The 16,380-nt window shown below is 48.6% G+C and overlaps 1 protein-coding gene across 6 annotated transcripts in view; it reads left to right on the top strand.

Annotated features, from left to right (window-relative positions):
• LOC146829723 (gap junction alpha-3 protein-like) overlaps positions 1–16,380 on the top strand; it is a 184,703-nt gene that overhangs the window by 152,125 nt on the left and 16,198 nt on the right. The window contains exons 3-4 of one of the 6 annotated variants that reach the window (XR_014962288.1): positions 9,562–9,738; positions 14,785–15,127. The exons of 2 other annotated variants lie outside the window; for them this stretch is intronic. The gene's annotated coding sequence lies outside the window, so the exon portion shown is untranslated. Of the gene's footprint in view, positions 1–9,561; positions 9,739–14,784; positions 15,128–15,839; positions 16,109–16,380 lie in introns of those variants that run through there. 3 more of the 6 variants (XM_085608434.1, XM_085608433.1, XM_085608437.1) reach the window with 3 other exon arrangements.

Below are 16,380 nucleotides of genomic sequence, written 5' to 3' on the forward strand. Positions count from 1 at the left end.
ACTTTACCCACCTGTGCACCCATTCAGTTTTGCATCCGTGGTAACGCCGAGCTTTCTTACCTCCTCAGATAGTTTTGGAGGTGGTCCCAGATGGTCAGGGCAGGCGCAGAGGGTCACGAGGTTTTCAGTCGCCACAGGTGAGTATTTTGGTTTGGGAGGCCTTCCCTTTGAGGTGGCTCCATCTCCTCCATTGGTCAATGGCCCAAAGGCACCTGAAGTGTTTTCATCTTCCACTGTCTTGTAGGCTTTCTAATTTCAGAAGTATTTGCACTATCACAGCGGGGGCTCTCCTGTGTCGTAATGACCTTGCGCAGGAGCAGATGTCACGCTCGGCCCATGTCCAAGCGGCGTTCCTTCATTTCCGATGTGGCTGGCAAAGCCCTCTCTCCAGAACCGGCGACACGTCACTGGCACGTGACACTAACTGAGCACCTTGTAGGAAGTGCTGCACACTGAGTGCACCTCATGAGGGGTCCCTCTGAAATGGATCCCTCCCCCCAGGTAGCCTCCCTACATGCAGGTGAAGTCACACACTGCACCCGTCTGGAGGTAAGTTGTGTTGGGGCCTGGGTCAGCAAACCGAAGGGGCCCTTCACACGACAAGGACAGGTGTCAAAGTATCAAAAAATGTCCTCCAGGTGAAGAGAGACACAGCAGGTCCGGCATCCACGGGTGTTATCCCACGTGTCACCTAGGCGTGAATAAATAAGGTAAGATTGCTTTGAACGTGTCCCTGCTGCAGCATGGCTGCGGGGCCTGAACCAGAGAGGGGCCTGGGGCAGGAAGGCACTTCGGTCCGGCTCTTCTGGAGTGAGAAGACCAAGGCAGCCCTGTGGAGGGAAGGGAGGAGTGCTGGTTGAAAGCTGCTGGTGCTTGTTTCACTTCCGTGGTGCCCCCCCCCCCCCCCCCCCCCCGCCTCCGGCCCCCAGTGCAGGCACACATTTTTAGGTCTCGGCTAGCGAAGGCTGCGCTTGCGCAGTCTCGCTCGCGAGATTTAATGACTTGGAGAAGAGGGGCTTGAAAACGCCCCTCTTCTCTCCTCTTCTCCATTGGCTGGCCTCTTAAATGCTGGCCAGCCATTGGAGAAGAGGTTCGTCTCGCAAAACAGGCCCCGTCCTTTTCGGATTCGGGGGAGTTTTTTTTCGATACTTTTCGCTGGGCGTGTTTTTCTCTCCTCCTGCCAATGGCAAGAGGAGAGAAAAAGAAAAACACGCCCCCGAATCCGAAACCACCGCTGCGTTTCTCCAAGGCATTTCTGCTTCACCTCGGAGAAAGGCAGTGGTGTGCTTGTTTTCTTCTGGGAGTAAGCCTCTCTGTATTCAGATGCTGCCTGTGTGCCTGTTTTCTGCCTCGTGGTGTGCTGGAATCCAGAGTTCGTCCCTCGGGGTCGCGTCCACATCCTTCCCCGTGCTTGAATGGGTGACATAACCGGCGCTCATGTAAGGCGCTACTAATCTCCCCGTGCCGAGATGTGTAATGAAAAAACGGTGCTATGTGGCGCGCTCTAACACCTTCCGGTCGAGTTCACGCTATATCATTGCTTTGGCCGTCGACTAGACTGCCGACTTTTGTGCTGGAGACCGGAGTTCGTCCCTCGGGGTAGCGTCCACATCCTTCCCCGTGCCTGAATGTGTAACGTGACCGGCGCTCATGTAAAGCGCTACAAATCTCCCCGTGCCGAAATGTGTAAGGTAAATACGGTGCCATGTAAAGCGCTCCAATACCTTTCGGGCGAGTTCACGCTATATCATTACTTTGTCCGTCGGCTACACTGCCGATTTTTGTGCTGGAAGCCAGAGTTCGTCCCTCGGGGTCGCGTCCACATCCTTCCCCGTGCTTGAATGTGTAACGTAGCCGGCACTCATGCGGGGCGCTCCAAATCTCCCCGTGCCTGAATGTGTAATGTAAATACGGGGATATGTAAAGCGCACCAATAACTTCCGGGCGAGTTCGCGCCATATAAATATATAACTCTGCCAGCTGGTGCTTTTGTTCTACTGCTGCCTACATCGGGAGAATAAAGGGGGTTAAGAGTGCTGGTTAAGTGTTGTGTTGAGGGTCGCGTCCACATCCTTCCCCGAATGTGTAACGTAACCGGCACTCATGTAAGGTGCTCCAAATCTCCCCGTGCCTGAATGTGTAATGTAAATACGGGGCCATGTAAAGCGCTCTAATAGCTTCCGGGCGAGTTCACGCTATATCATTACTTTGTCCGTCGGCTAGACTGCCGACTTTTGTGCTGGAAGCCAGAGTTCGTCCCTCGGGGTCGCGTCCACATCCTTCCCCGTGTTTGAATGTGTAACGTAGCCGGCACTCTTGCGGGGCGCTCCAAATCTCCCGTGCCTGAATGTGTAATGTAAATACGGGGTTATGTAAAGCGCTCCAATAACTTCCGGGCGAGTTCGCGCCATATAAATATATAACTCTGCCAGCTGGTGCTTTCGTTCTACTGCTGCCTACATCGGGATAATAAAGGGGGTTAAGAGTGCTGGTTAAGTGTTGTGTTGAAGATTTGTGGTGGGGGTTATGAGCAATGCCAATAGCTCTAACTTTAACAATGCCGAGACCATTGCATTGTAAATGCTTGTTATTAACTGAATAGGAGCTGCAGTTGACGCTCAGCGCACCCAATAAGCGCAAATCTAGAACATGCGCAGTTTACATAAGAGTATGCCTCGCAGGCATTAGTTTTTAATTTTTATAAATAAATACAGTACAAGATTTATAACAAGCATTGAAAATGCAATAGGCCTCGCCTTTTATTAAGTTAAAGCCATTTGCTTTGCTAATGGTATTATATAGCAAAGCAAATGGCTTTAACTTAACAAAAGGCGAGGCCTATTGCATTTTCAATGCTTGTTTTCTTTCAGTGCGGAAAGTTTCCAACCCACGTGACTTCCAGTTTCATGGTTCTCGGCGCCGCTTTACCAGAAACCACAGCGGCCCCCAAGCATAGCGAAATATGTCACCGAAACAAAGTGAGATATCGACGGCAGATAGGGAGAGCCTGGGAGGCTGAGAGAACTGCGGGGAAGAGTCAGAGAGTGGTAGGAGGAGGGAGAGGGGCAGTCGGACCAGAGACAGAGCTAGGAGAGTGAGAGGGCAGAGAAGGGCAGAGACAGAGGGGCAGTCAGAGCGGCGAGAGTAAGCGCGCAGAGAGCCTGGGAGGCAGAGAGAGCAGTGGGGCAGAGTCAGAGAGTGGCAGGAGGAGGGAGAGGGGCAGTCAGCCTAGAGACAGAGCTGGGAGAGTGAGGGGGCAGAGACAGAGCGGCGAGAGTAAGAGCGCAGGGCAGAGAAAGAGGGGCAGCTGAGAACCACAGGCAGAGCGGAGAGAGTAAGAGGACAGAAGGACAGAGTCAGAGAGAGGTAGAAGGAGGCAGGGGGTAATTAGACGACCACTGGCAGAGCGGGGACAGAGAAGGACAGAGTCAGGGAGGGTAAGAAAAAGCCAGAGGGACAGTCAGTCCAAAGACAGAGCGGGAGGTTAAGGGGTCTAAAAAGGGCAGAGCTAGACAGGTGTAGAAGAAGGTACCAGGGAGTCCGAGAGCAGAGAAGGGTAGAGTTAGCAGGGTTGAGAAGACCCCGACGGCTCACGGAGAGTCCAGGGAGAGACGGCGGTGTGCGGAGACCGGCTGGGGTGATTAGGGGTAGGAGCGGAGGCAGAGGGTAGTCTGTCCTGGTGGAGAGACCGCTGCCTGCTGAAAGAGACGCGGTCGAAACACTGCAGACAGAGACACCGCTGCAGTCAGGCAGCCCGGCACGTGAAAAGGAGAGGCCACGAGGCATGCCACAAGACTTGGACAGCAACGACCAGAGCTACAGCAGCAGCTCCCCTCCACCCAGCAACAGACAGGTACCGCTTCCCTCCACCCAAAAACAAACCGGTACCGCGCGCCTCCTCCCTGAAACAGACAGCAACAAACTCTACTTCACTCCATTCAGCAACAAACAGACAAGAGCAAACACTGCTTCACTCTTTTAGAGCCATCTCAGTTGGACTGGCTCGCGAGCCGTCCCAGTTGGACTGACTCGCATGACTGGTTTCTCATCTTTATGGGGCCATGTATTTGGCCCCATAAAGATAAAAAAAACCTTTTACGCCAGCAGTAAGTCAGGGCAGCCAGTCCAACTGGGACGGCTCTAAAAGAGAAAAGTGCACGTCACTAGGCGCTCTTTCCAATGGCTGGCCACCGTTTAGCATAAACGGTGACGCCAGCCAATGGAAACGAGGGGCGGGGCTTAAAGCCCACTAGAGAAATCTACCCTAAAACATTAAATGTCACCAGCGAGACTGCGCATGTCTGCGCAGTCTTACGCCAGGCTAGACCTAAAAACTGTTGCCTTCATTGTGTGTTTATGGGTTATAATTAGACAAAGTGGAAAACAGAGATCCTTTGTACCAGTACAGAAGACAGTAGCTGCAAGACCGGAAAAATAACAGTAAAAAATAATGTAAAATTGTGCAAACCCAGGACACCTTGAGGAAGAAATGGAGGCTCGGACGAAGAAACCACTGGCGGAACTTCCTCTGTCAAATTATAATGCTATCTTGGAGGAAAGTCCGTCAGAAGACTCCTCTCCGGCTTGAACACTTGTTCACAATCAGAAATATTCTAGTTTCCACCAGGGCTGCACGAGTTCCCTCGGCACTGGTGGTCACGAGGAGGAAGACGTCTAAAAACCTTCTGGGCTGTGCCAAGTGTCTGCGAGCAGACCTCCCCTGGCATTTTAGGCAAAGCTCAGTTTTAAAAAAACGGAAAAATCTGACTTTATGCTAAAAACGCACGCGGAAACCAGATTATCATTAGACATGGGTAAGAACAGGAAAGAAAACACATGCACAGTATTGTATTGTAATTGCATTTATATAGCGCTTACTACCCCTGACGAGGCATCAACGCGCTTTTTCGCCGAGCAGCACACTACCCCGGGACCCATAAAGGAATAGTGTTGAAATAGTATAGTGAAATATGGAAGTAATTTGAGTGGTGGATAGGTTAGTCAGTTATTTGGATTCAGAAGGATAGCGGAGGGATAGAAGAGGAAAAAAGGTTTGCATTTATATAGCGCTTGTTACCCCAGATGGGGTGTTGAAGCACTTTTTGGGCCAGAACCCAAAAGTATTAGTGGTGTATTAGTATAGTGAAATATGAAAGTAATTTGAGTGGTGGATATTAATCAGTTATTTGGAATGAGAAGGATAGCGGAGGGACAGAAGAAGGAAACAAGCATTGGCATAGCCAACAGGTCTCACTTTTGGGACCTTATATGTATTTAGTTATGCAGCACAATATCCTTGGTGCAACAACATCTACTGTTGCATAGCTAAACACTTATAAGGTCCCAAAGGCGAGACCTATTGGCCATGCCAATGCTTGTTATGTGCAGCAATACAAACAATTGGCGCTGAAGCAGGAAATTAACAAGTGTCGCCGGTGTAAACAGCAGACTCTCACACTAATCCCAGTTGGCCCTTGCCTCCTCGCAATGTGTGATCTTCTGCAAATCAGTTGTCTCTCCGGCGCGATTCCCTTGCTCATAAAGATTAGGCAAAATATGACCTATTACCACTAGGTGTTTTGCAGGGGCTGAACTGAGAACCCTATGAACAAGAAAAACATTTTTTAAAGCGCCGCTCAAGTCACCTCTAAGTGTTTTTTAATAGCAACAGTAACTGTTACCATTACTCATTGTAAAGATACAACATTTACCCACCTCAGAAGTATGGTCCGCAATAACATCCCAAGTCAGCAGCAATGTTTAACTCGCTGAGCCACCTTGCACGGTTACTATGTTTGGGAGATAGCTGTGCAGTGGCGAGTGCATGCATATACTAAGTATGTGCTTTTAGTTTAATTTCTCCTTTTTAATCTGAATTAAATTCCAGGTATGCCCGAATATTTCCACCCTTATTGGCACGGAGATTTATACGTGGTGTTGTCTGATGGGCAACTGCCATTTACAAGGGATGACGGAAAGCCCCCCTCGTGAGATTGGGCCATTTGCAATAACATTTTAAACGGGCGGAAAATAAGTGATCAAACATACAAGATCAGGTGTGGCAAAATGACAGGCGGCTGGACACGCAGCTACAACTTGTCATCTCTTGTTATGTCTGCTACATAACAACACAAGTCGAGAAGTAAGAACTGCACAAAGAACATTAGGTGGTTTATGATCAATCTTTTCTCCCTTCCTTTCTTTCTAACACAGATGTTTCTTCAGTAAAGTTTTGTTGTTTACCTACCAAAGGTTCCCCACAAGCTGCAAGACTTGCAAGCAAAGAAGCAAGCTCGCACGCACAAAGCCAACGAGTAATCCTTATCTGTGGAGTATGTGAATTTCAAATAATGAGTAGTTAATGCAGACGTGCTCCGCTTTTCAGACAATGTTTTTAAACATTGAAATTCTGTTGATCACTAAATATCGATAAATGAGAATAACCAGTTACTGTGCCTGGGCTGGTGGATGATTAGTGTTGCGAAGTACCATGTTATTTGGTGTTGACTAGCAGAGTGTGATACGAAGCTCTCTGCTTACCTCGGTGGCACCAGGCTTGCTTGAAATGGCAGCATGGCTCTGTCTGGTGGCTGCAGAGTTGGACACGTGCCGCGGGCGAATGATCCTTCGTCGGGCTTTGAGGGTGCTCATAAATACGGGTTAAAAAAACAAGAAGCGCGAGCAACAAGCCCGGGAGTTGTATGCGCACACACAAAAAAAAAACCAGCACATGAGTGGTGCGCGCGAAAGGAGAGGCCTGTGCATGTTCACGCTCACATGCACACAAGCTTTAGGCCACTCTGGTAGCACTTTGAAAACCCGCTTACTAAAGGTCTCGCCTGAGCTAGCACATGCGCTAGCGCTCAGGCGAGACCTAAAAAGGTTTGCATTTATATAGCACTTGTTACCCCCGATGGGGTGTTGAAGTGCGAGACCTAAAAAGGTTTGCATTTATATAGCACTTGTTACCCCCGATGGGGTGTTGAAGTGCTTTTTCAGCGAGTAGCATGCTACTCCAGAACCCATAAAGGATTAGTGTTGAATTAGTATTGTGAAATATTAAATCTTAGAAGTGGACATGTTAGTCTGTTATTTTGATTGAAACAGATATTGAAGGGATAGAAGAGTGAAGGATTTAGACTTTTTTTGTGGGTCATAGCAGTAGTGGGATGCTTGGGATGAGTAAAAAAGGATGTGGAGAATAAGAGTCAGAGGGAAGAGTTTAGTGAGGCTTGTTTTTGGGGATCAGTACAGTAAAAGAGGTGTCAGATGGTGCAAGGAGGGATAGAGTGGGGGAGAATCTAGAAAGGGTTATTTTGGGGGTCATAGCAGTGGTACGGGGCTTGAGATGAAAGAGAGTGGAGGTAGAGGATGTATTGATAGAGGTATAGGGTAAAATAGGGCAGTGCACTGGATATGATAAATTACAAGAAAGTAATAAATATATAGATGCATAAGTACATGGAAAGTTTATAGAGGCATAAAAGAAGTAAGTATATGTAGATTAAAGATATTGATAGAGGTCTAGGGTGAGAGATAGGGTAGTGCATTGAATATGCTTTTGTTTTGGGGGGGGGAGTAATAACTACATAGATCCAAGTACATGGAAGGTATATAGAGGCATAAAGGAAGTAAGTATATGTAGATTAAAGATGCATTCAATAAACTCTGTTTTTCAAGCGTTGTACTTAAGTTTATTTTTAAACAATTATTCTACATGTTTATACAAAGCAATACACATATATCGGTACATATCTATGGTACAAATAAATGCTTATATACAGAGGGATATGCTGTATATTTCTGTTTGCGTATGGTGCCCATGTGGGGAAGAGCCAATTCTTGAGTAGTTTTCTGAAGATATGGCGGTTGTCGGTGGATCTTGTGTTGAGAGGTAAATAGTTCCATATTTTGGCTGCTTGAACAGAGAAGGATGTGCCACCCATGTTTTTTTCTTGTATCTTGGGATTTTGAGGCGAGGCGCCACTCTAGAGAGGAGGTTCCTATGAGGAATGTGTTTGGTGATTTTATTCCTGATGAAGGTCGGTCCCATTCCATGTATCGCTTTGTGGGTGATACAAAGCAGCTTGAACGTAGATCTCCTGGCAACCGGTAACCAATGCAGGGCTTTCAAGGCAGGTGAGATGTGGTCCCACGGTTTATACATACACATACATACACACACACACACACACATATACATACATGAACAAGCCCTTGTGGTGAAACGTGTGGTTGGTAGTGGTGGTGAAATAAACAACCCTTGAAAATCCATTGCTGGTGTGCAGCATTCTCTTTTGCTTTGGAATTAATATCGGGCTGGATTCCACCCGTTCTTTGCCTGCACCAGACGGATGAGCGCGCTGACATCCAGAATCGTTTGGTGGCAACATATACATACATATACACATACATATATGCACACACACACACACACACTACATATACACACACACACTACATATACACCCACACACTACATATACTCACCCACACCCTACATATACACACCTACACACTACAGATACACACCCACACACTACAGATACACACACACACACACTACATATACAATATATACATACACACAACTGACAAATCAGTATAGATAATAGACCCAGGTTTTTGGTCGGAACAACATTATGAAGTCACTCCTGAAGTGGGCCTTGTGGATAACCAGAGTACTAATCACCTAAACTGAAGATTTACCACAGAGAGGAACCACACCTGCTTACATTTTCTACAGAGTACCTAGTAACAGACTGCACACCTCCAGGCCCAACATTGAAAACCACAAGATCTCTAACGAGGTCTACTTGCAACCACATGACCTCCAAGATGAACACAGTGAGGCCTACAGAATGTGTCCTATAATCACAATAGGAAAGGCCTACTGCTTTTAGCAATGCATGCACATAGGAATGTACCACGTCACCACTGTATTTTATCTGTGATCCAGTCCTTCACTGGATGGGCGCTGAACAGCCCTCTGGATAAGTCCAGTACCATACCATGGCCAATGGGATTCCCACCCTATTGGGGCCTGAAGTAAATCCCAAGTGCACAAGAACTCCGGACCTACCTCTCCCCAGGACCTCACATATTACCCACTAGGAGAGATTCTTATAAGAAGGTAAGGTCCGGGTCTTGTATGTACAGAAAGTTCTGTACGATTCACCTTTTGATCTTGTGCCCCAGGCTGAATCTTAGGGCTTTGGTAATTCTACCCCCTCCCCCATGATGTGTTGGACCCAAGTAGGCCTTCCAATGGATCAGAATGTCCCACATGCCTCACCTCCCCAAGCCCCTCCCTCAACCCCAACTATCGCCAGCCACACCCCCACCCTTACTCACCACACCACCAGATGCTGCAGGTTTGGAACTGCCTGCTTTCACAATGCTGGAGAAGTCTGTTGCCCACTTACCAAAACCATCAACGCACAAACGTGTTCTAGCAACAATAATTACTACAGTTCCCATTTATTGGGGATGTGTGGTTTGGCTATAAAATGCAAGTCTTGTTGGTTACAGCCTCTGCCCATATTTTCTCCGTTCATGTAGAGTCCTGCTCCTCTGCGCGCTTGTGTGGATGCGCTGTACTTATTCAACAGATTGAAACCTGCCTGTAGACCAGTCCCAGGGTATCCACTTCTCCTACCCATGGCAAGGATCTCTGCACCCGCTGTTTCAGACGTCTCACCGGGGACCAGTCCTCCAGTCAGTCCAAAACCTTGACAGGTGCGTTGAACCACAATTTTCATCTACTGGGATTTTGAGTTTTGACGGTGCAGGAAGCTGGCTCTGTCTACGATATACCACCAAGTGGTTATACCATGCACGGAGTCCAAAGATTCCCCCAGAAGTGTACAGGGCTCAATGTAAACCCAAATTGCTCGATTTGTGGTAGCGTGGGGGAGCAGCCTTAGGCCCACCACAGAGGAGTGTAAGACATTTGTTATACATACAGTGATTAAACAAGCATTGAAAATGCAATAGGTCTTGCCTTTGGTTAAGTTAAAGCCATTTGCTTTGCTAATGGTATTGTATAGCAAAGCAAATGGCTTTAACTTAAGAAAAGGCGAGACCTATTGCATTTTTAATGCTTGTTTTATTTAAAGCGAATCTTAGTGCAAGAGTGCCCCCGCTGTAGGGAGAACAAAGTTGCAGAAGGGGGTGGAAAGGAAGGACACCAGCTTGCTCCGCCACCATGGAAGGGGATTGGTGTTGAGCAAGACGGTCGCGGAGACATAAGCAGAGGCAGTGGCTCCTGGAGAGAAGCTACGGAGAAGGGGACTATCGAGGTACAGGAGGTGCTGAGAACGGAGCCGAGTAACCCACCAATCATGAAGATCCAGGAATGATATCTCGGGAGCTCCCTACCATCTAGGGTATCAGATGCAGTCCTAGAAGTACGCTGAGGCGGAAGAGAACTGGACAGGACTTTAAGGAGCAGCGCAGACCAGCAACCACTGTCCTACTGAATGCAGCCACTGAGGAGAACGAAAGCCCAACGCATCCACTATAAAAGCATAACAAGGCACCTCCCACTAAGACCAAAACATCCACTGTAAAAACATAACAAGGCACCTCCCACAAAGACCAGCTCCAGCCACACCGTCTGAGCAGGAGAATCTGGAGCTGGCAAACCAAAAATCATAGCACCCGCTGAGGCCTATAAGGTATGCACTCACTCGAGAACACCTGGGGGGGCATGCACTCACTTCAGAACACCTGTGGGCATGCACTCACTTCAGAACACCTGTGGGCATGCACTTACTTCAGAACACCTGGGGGCATGCAGTCACTTCAGAACATCTGTGAGCATTCTTTCACTCGAGAACACCTGTGGGCATGCACTCACTTCAGAACATCTGTGGGCATGTACCCACTTCAGAACATCTGTGGACATGCACTCACTTCAGAACACCTGTGGGCATGCACTCACTTCAGAACACCTGTGGGCATGCACTCATTTCAGAACACCTGTGGGCATGCACTTACTTCAGAACACCTGGGGGCATGCACTCACTTCAGAACATCTGTGAGCATTCTTTCACTTGAGAACACCTGTGGGCATGCACTCACTTCAGAACATCTGTGGGCATGTACCGACTTCCGAACATCTGTGGACATGCACTTACTTGAGAACACCTGTGGGCATTCCCTCACTTGAGAACACCTGGAGGCATGCACTCACTTCAGAACATCTGTGGTATTCTCGGACTCGAGAACACCTGGAGGCATGCAATCACTTCAGAACATCTGTGGCATTCTCGGACTCGAGAAAACCTGGGGGCATGCACTCAGTTCAGAACATCTGTGAGCATTCTCTCACTACAGAACACCTGTGGGCATGCACCCACTTCAGAACATCTGTGGGCATGCATTCACTTAAGAATGTCTGTGGGCATGCACTCAGTTCAGAACATATGTGGGCATGCACTCACTTAAGAATGTCTGTGGGCATGCACTCACTTCAGAACATCTGTGGGCATGCACTCACTTCAGAACATATGTGGGCATGCACTCACTTCAGAACATCTGTGAGCATTCTTTCACTTGAGAACACCTGTGGGCATGTACTCACTTCAGAACATCTGTTGGTATGCACTCACTTCAGAACATCTGTGAGCATGCACTCACTTTAGAACATCTGTGGGCATGCACTCACTTCAGAACATCTGTGAGCATGCACTCACTTCAAAACATCTGTGGGCATGCACCCACTTCAGAACATCTGTGGGCATGTACCCACTTCAGAACATCTGTGGGCATGCACTCACTTCAGAACATATGTGGGCATGCACTCACTTAAGAATGTCTGTGGGCATGCACACACTTTAGAACACCTGGGGGCATGCACTCACTTCAGAACATCTGTGGGCATGCACTCACTTCAGAACACCTGTGGGCATGCACTTACTTCAGAACACCTGGGGGCATGCACTCACTTCAGAACATCTGTGAGCATGCACTCACTTCAGAACACCTGGGGGCATGCACTCACTTCAGAACATCTGTGAGCATTCTCTTACTACAGAACACCTGTGGGCATGCACCCACTTCAGAACATCTGTGAGCATTCTTTCACTTGAGAACACCTGTGGGCATGCACTCACTTCAGAACATATGTGAGCATGCACTCACTTCAGAACATCTGTGGGCATGCACTCACTTCAGAACATCTGTGAGGATGCACTCACTTCAGAACATCTGTGGGCATGAACTCACTTCAGAACATCTGTGGGCATGCACTCACTTCAGAACATCTGTGAGCATGCACTCACTTCAGAACATCTGTGGGCATGCACCCACTTCAGAACATCTGTGGGCATGCACTCACTTCAGAACATATGTTGGCATGCACTCACTTCAGAACATCTGTGGGCATGCACCCACTTCAGAACATCTGTGGGCATGCACTCACTTCAGAACACTTGGGGGCATGCACTCACTTCAGAACATCTGTGAGCATGCACTCACTTCAGAACATCTGTGGGCATGCACCCACTTCAGAACATCTGTGGGCATGCACTCACTTCAGAACATCTGTGGGCATGCACTCACTTCAGAACATATGTTGGCATGCACTCACTTCAGAACATCTGTGGGCATGCACCCACTTCAGAACATCTGTGGGCATGCACTCACTTCAGAACACTTGGGGGCATGCACTCACTTCAGAACATCTGTGGGCATGCACCCACTTCAGAACATCTGTGGGCATGCACTCACTTCAGAACATATGTTGGCATGCACTCACTTCAGAACATCTGTGGGCATGCACCCACTTCAGAACATCTGTGGGCATGCACTCACTTCAGAACACTTGGGGGCATGCACTCACTTCAGAACATCTGTGAGCATGCACTCACTTCAGAACATCTGTGGGCATGCACCCACTTCAGAACATCTGTGGGCATGCACTCACTTCAGAACACTTGGGGGCATGCACTCATTTCAGAACATCTGTGAGCATGCACTCACTTCAGAACATATGTTGGCATGCACTCACTTCAGAACATCTGTGAGCATGCACTCACTTCAGAACACCAACAGTGTAGGCCACAGTAGTACCAAACAAGCTCAGAATGAGTTCACTATCTAAACGCAGCGACACTTCGACGTCACTCTGATTTCTCATTGGCTTTCAGTAACTTTGAAAAGGTTGAAGTAAGGGGCAGCAAGGTGTTGCAAATGGTGCATGGGAAGTGCAGTGAGATGCACAGAGAGCAAGAACAGGGCAGTGGCATTGCAGGAAAGGTTGTGAGGAGCAGTAGCATCTCGTAGCATTTTTAATACAATAATGCATTTTATTCAAGTTTGGTATCGGTTTACACAAACCATACAGACAAAGCAGCACACGTGAAAGCTTTACACACGTGAATCTGCTGCTCTTAGAGGTGAGCTAATGCTTCTCTTAATTTGTTGCATTTGTTTCTTGAAGGTTTGCATTTTTGTATCTTATAAATGTGGTATTTATATATCGATTTCATATGGAATGTATCTGTGTGGTTTATGTAATGTGGTAATAAACCGTTGGCCAACAAATGCAGCCCATTCTCAAACTGCATTCTGAAGGAGGGTGACAAAGGCCATGCTTGCGGTATAGACAAGATGCTCACAGAGATGAGTGAGGGCTAATCACTCATTCAGACTCCATGGGAAAGGAAGCCGGGCTCTACCCGGGCATGTGGAGAATGGAAGCAGCTACACACTAGAACCCTTCATGAATTACCACAGCCAGCAAAGAGTTGCTCAAAACATTCCATTTTTGGTACCATAACCAAATACATTTCACAAGTGAGATGTTAATAGAGACAAATGATGGAGGGGATGTGGCGACAGTGGAACCCTACTGTATTTAATTTAGGAGTGTCCAGGGCTTCATACATTGTGAGAAAAGAGATGTAGGTAAATTGGGTAATACCGAATTTCATGTAATTTGGTATTTAAGAGTCGGTAATTAACACTGACTGAAAGCAGGTGGTAATCAGCTACAGTGTATATAAACAATCCCAAAATGCAACAGTGTGAGCACAATGGCGGCCCTCTATGTGATAATAAGGCGGCTACGGTTACAGGCAGCAGGAGTGAGGATCTGGAGACGGGAGGAGCGCGTTTACAGACAGCGCATCACACTCTTCCAACAGACTGAGGATGAGATCCATGAAAGGTACAGGCTACACCCCCATACCATCCTAGACCTGATAAGGGACCTGCACCCACTCCTGGAGCACCCAACACCAAGGGCGCACGCCATACCACCACATGGGTAGGTGCTCTGTAGCCTACACCTACTTGCATCTGGCAGTTACCAGGGGGTGATAGCTGCGGTAGGCGGGTGTCTCAGAGTTGCCTGTCCCGTTTCTTCAGAATGTTCCTGGACGCCATGATGCAGAGAATGCATCACTACATTAGCTTCCCAAACACACAGGCGGAACTGCAGAAAACCAAGACAGACTTTTACCAGATGGCACAGTTCCCGCATGTCATAGGCTGTATTGATGGCACACACATTCCAATCTGCCCACCAGCAGCCACTGAGTATATTTACAGGAACAGAAAGTCCACCCACTCCATAAATGTGCAGGTAATCTGCGATGCTGCCAACATAATTACTGACATCGTGGCCAAATTTCCTGGGAGCCCCCACGACTCCTACATGTTCCAGAACAGTGGGATCTACACACGCCTGGCTGCGGGAGAATTTGGAGAAGGATACTTACTGCAGATGAATGTGTATTGGTGTATGTGACTAATGGCACTCTCTTCCTCACCTAGGCGATAGTGCATATGCCGTGCGGTCATTCATCCTCACACCCTACGTAAACCCATCAACCCTGAGTGAGAGACGATACAATGTGGCACACAAATCAACACGCAACGTTGTGGAGCGCACGTTTGGACAATTGAAAAGCAGGTTCCGCTGCCTCCACAAAAGCGGAGGCGCACGTCAGTACACACCCATCATCTGCCACAAAGAAAGGTACAGAAGTGGAATTAACTGATTTTGAGGACAATGATGATGAATTTGTACAGCCAGAGCCCAACGCAGCAGGAGTGCCACCAGCAATAGATGGGAGACAGAGACGGGCAGAGATCACATGCAACTATTTTTAAATAAGTAAGGAGACACAGCCAGTTGCTGAATGTAATGACGTAGTTTTAATTTCTGGGCACTACGCCACAACACAAACGGCCAAACTTGGCATTCCAATTTGTGACATCCATAGTAGGAAGTCATGGGTTACTTCACCCAATTCTGTCCTGAGAGTGTGGGCTGCATCAGCGTCTGCGGCCACGCACAACAGTGCGGGATGCCAGTGACTGACTGTCCTCACTGGCTGTGGGACCAGTGGCAGCCCCATGCCGGCTGCTGCTCCTCCGGGTGTCTGTTACAGGGGGGATAATGCTGCTCCGACTGGTCGTGTCCTCGCTGTCCCCAACATCCACAGCACCAGTGGTAGCAGACTGACTCGTAAGCAGCACTTCAAGAGCAGTGGTCACCTTCACCAGCCCCCTTGAAACATCAGTGCTGCAGTGCGCAAGCCCCTCCTGCATGGCCACGGAGCGCCTGCAGAGCAGAGAAGTGGCAGTAGCTAGTCGGTTCACTGCCCTCGTATGGTGCTCCATTTTCTGCCTCTCCCTTCGCCGTGTTGCTCTGTCCTCATCCATTTTACTGCACAGCAGCATCACAGACTGGGACATGTCCCGCATGCCCGCAGCCATCTCCTTCATGCCCTCAGCCATTGAGCTAATCCCTTGTCAATGTTGGTCATGTTCTCATTGAGGCGCCTCATTTGTCGCTGGACTGACTGTATTGCCTTGCCTTGTAGGCGCTGCACCTTCACCACGGTTGCCTCCAGCCCTCCGAAGACACCATGGCTCTCACCCTGTGGAGATGGACTGCTCACACAAGCCCTGCGGCGGCGTCTGGTACCTGTGTGTGCTCCCTCAGCAGTGGACAGCAAACCAGCATTGCTGCCATCCAGTGGCACAGTAGATGTCTCCCCCCCCCTCGAGTCTTCTGAGGAGGACTCAAACTCCTGCAGTCTGGCAACAGCACGCCTCCTAGGTCTAACCACTACAGGTGGTGTTGATGCTGGTGAGGCTAGCAGTAGTGGCGAGGCTGACTGTGGTGGTGAGGCTGGCTGTGGTGGCGAGGCTGGCTGTGGTGGCGAGGCTGGCTGTGGTGGTGTTGTGTGCCCTGCACTCGTACTGGCCTTCTCTGGGATGTCTTTCCGGGGTGCCCTCTCTCCCTTGTCCTGAGCAGTCCTGCGCGATGTCTCGCCTGTGGACAGAAATTGTACATTAGCTCAGTGTACCTGCAGCCCTGCATTGCAAAAATTAAAATACATTTCTGCCACGCTATCTCAT

The sequence above is a fragment of the Triturus cristatus genome, chromosome 5_2, assembly GCF_964204655.1.
Source record: "Triturus cristatus chromosome 5_2, aTriCri1.1, whole genome shotgun sequence".
Lineage (NCBI taxonomy): Eukaryota > Metazoa > Chordata > Amphibia > Caudata > Salamandridae > Triturus > Triturus cristatus.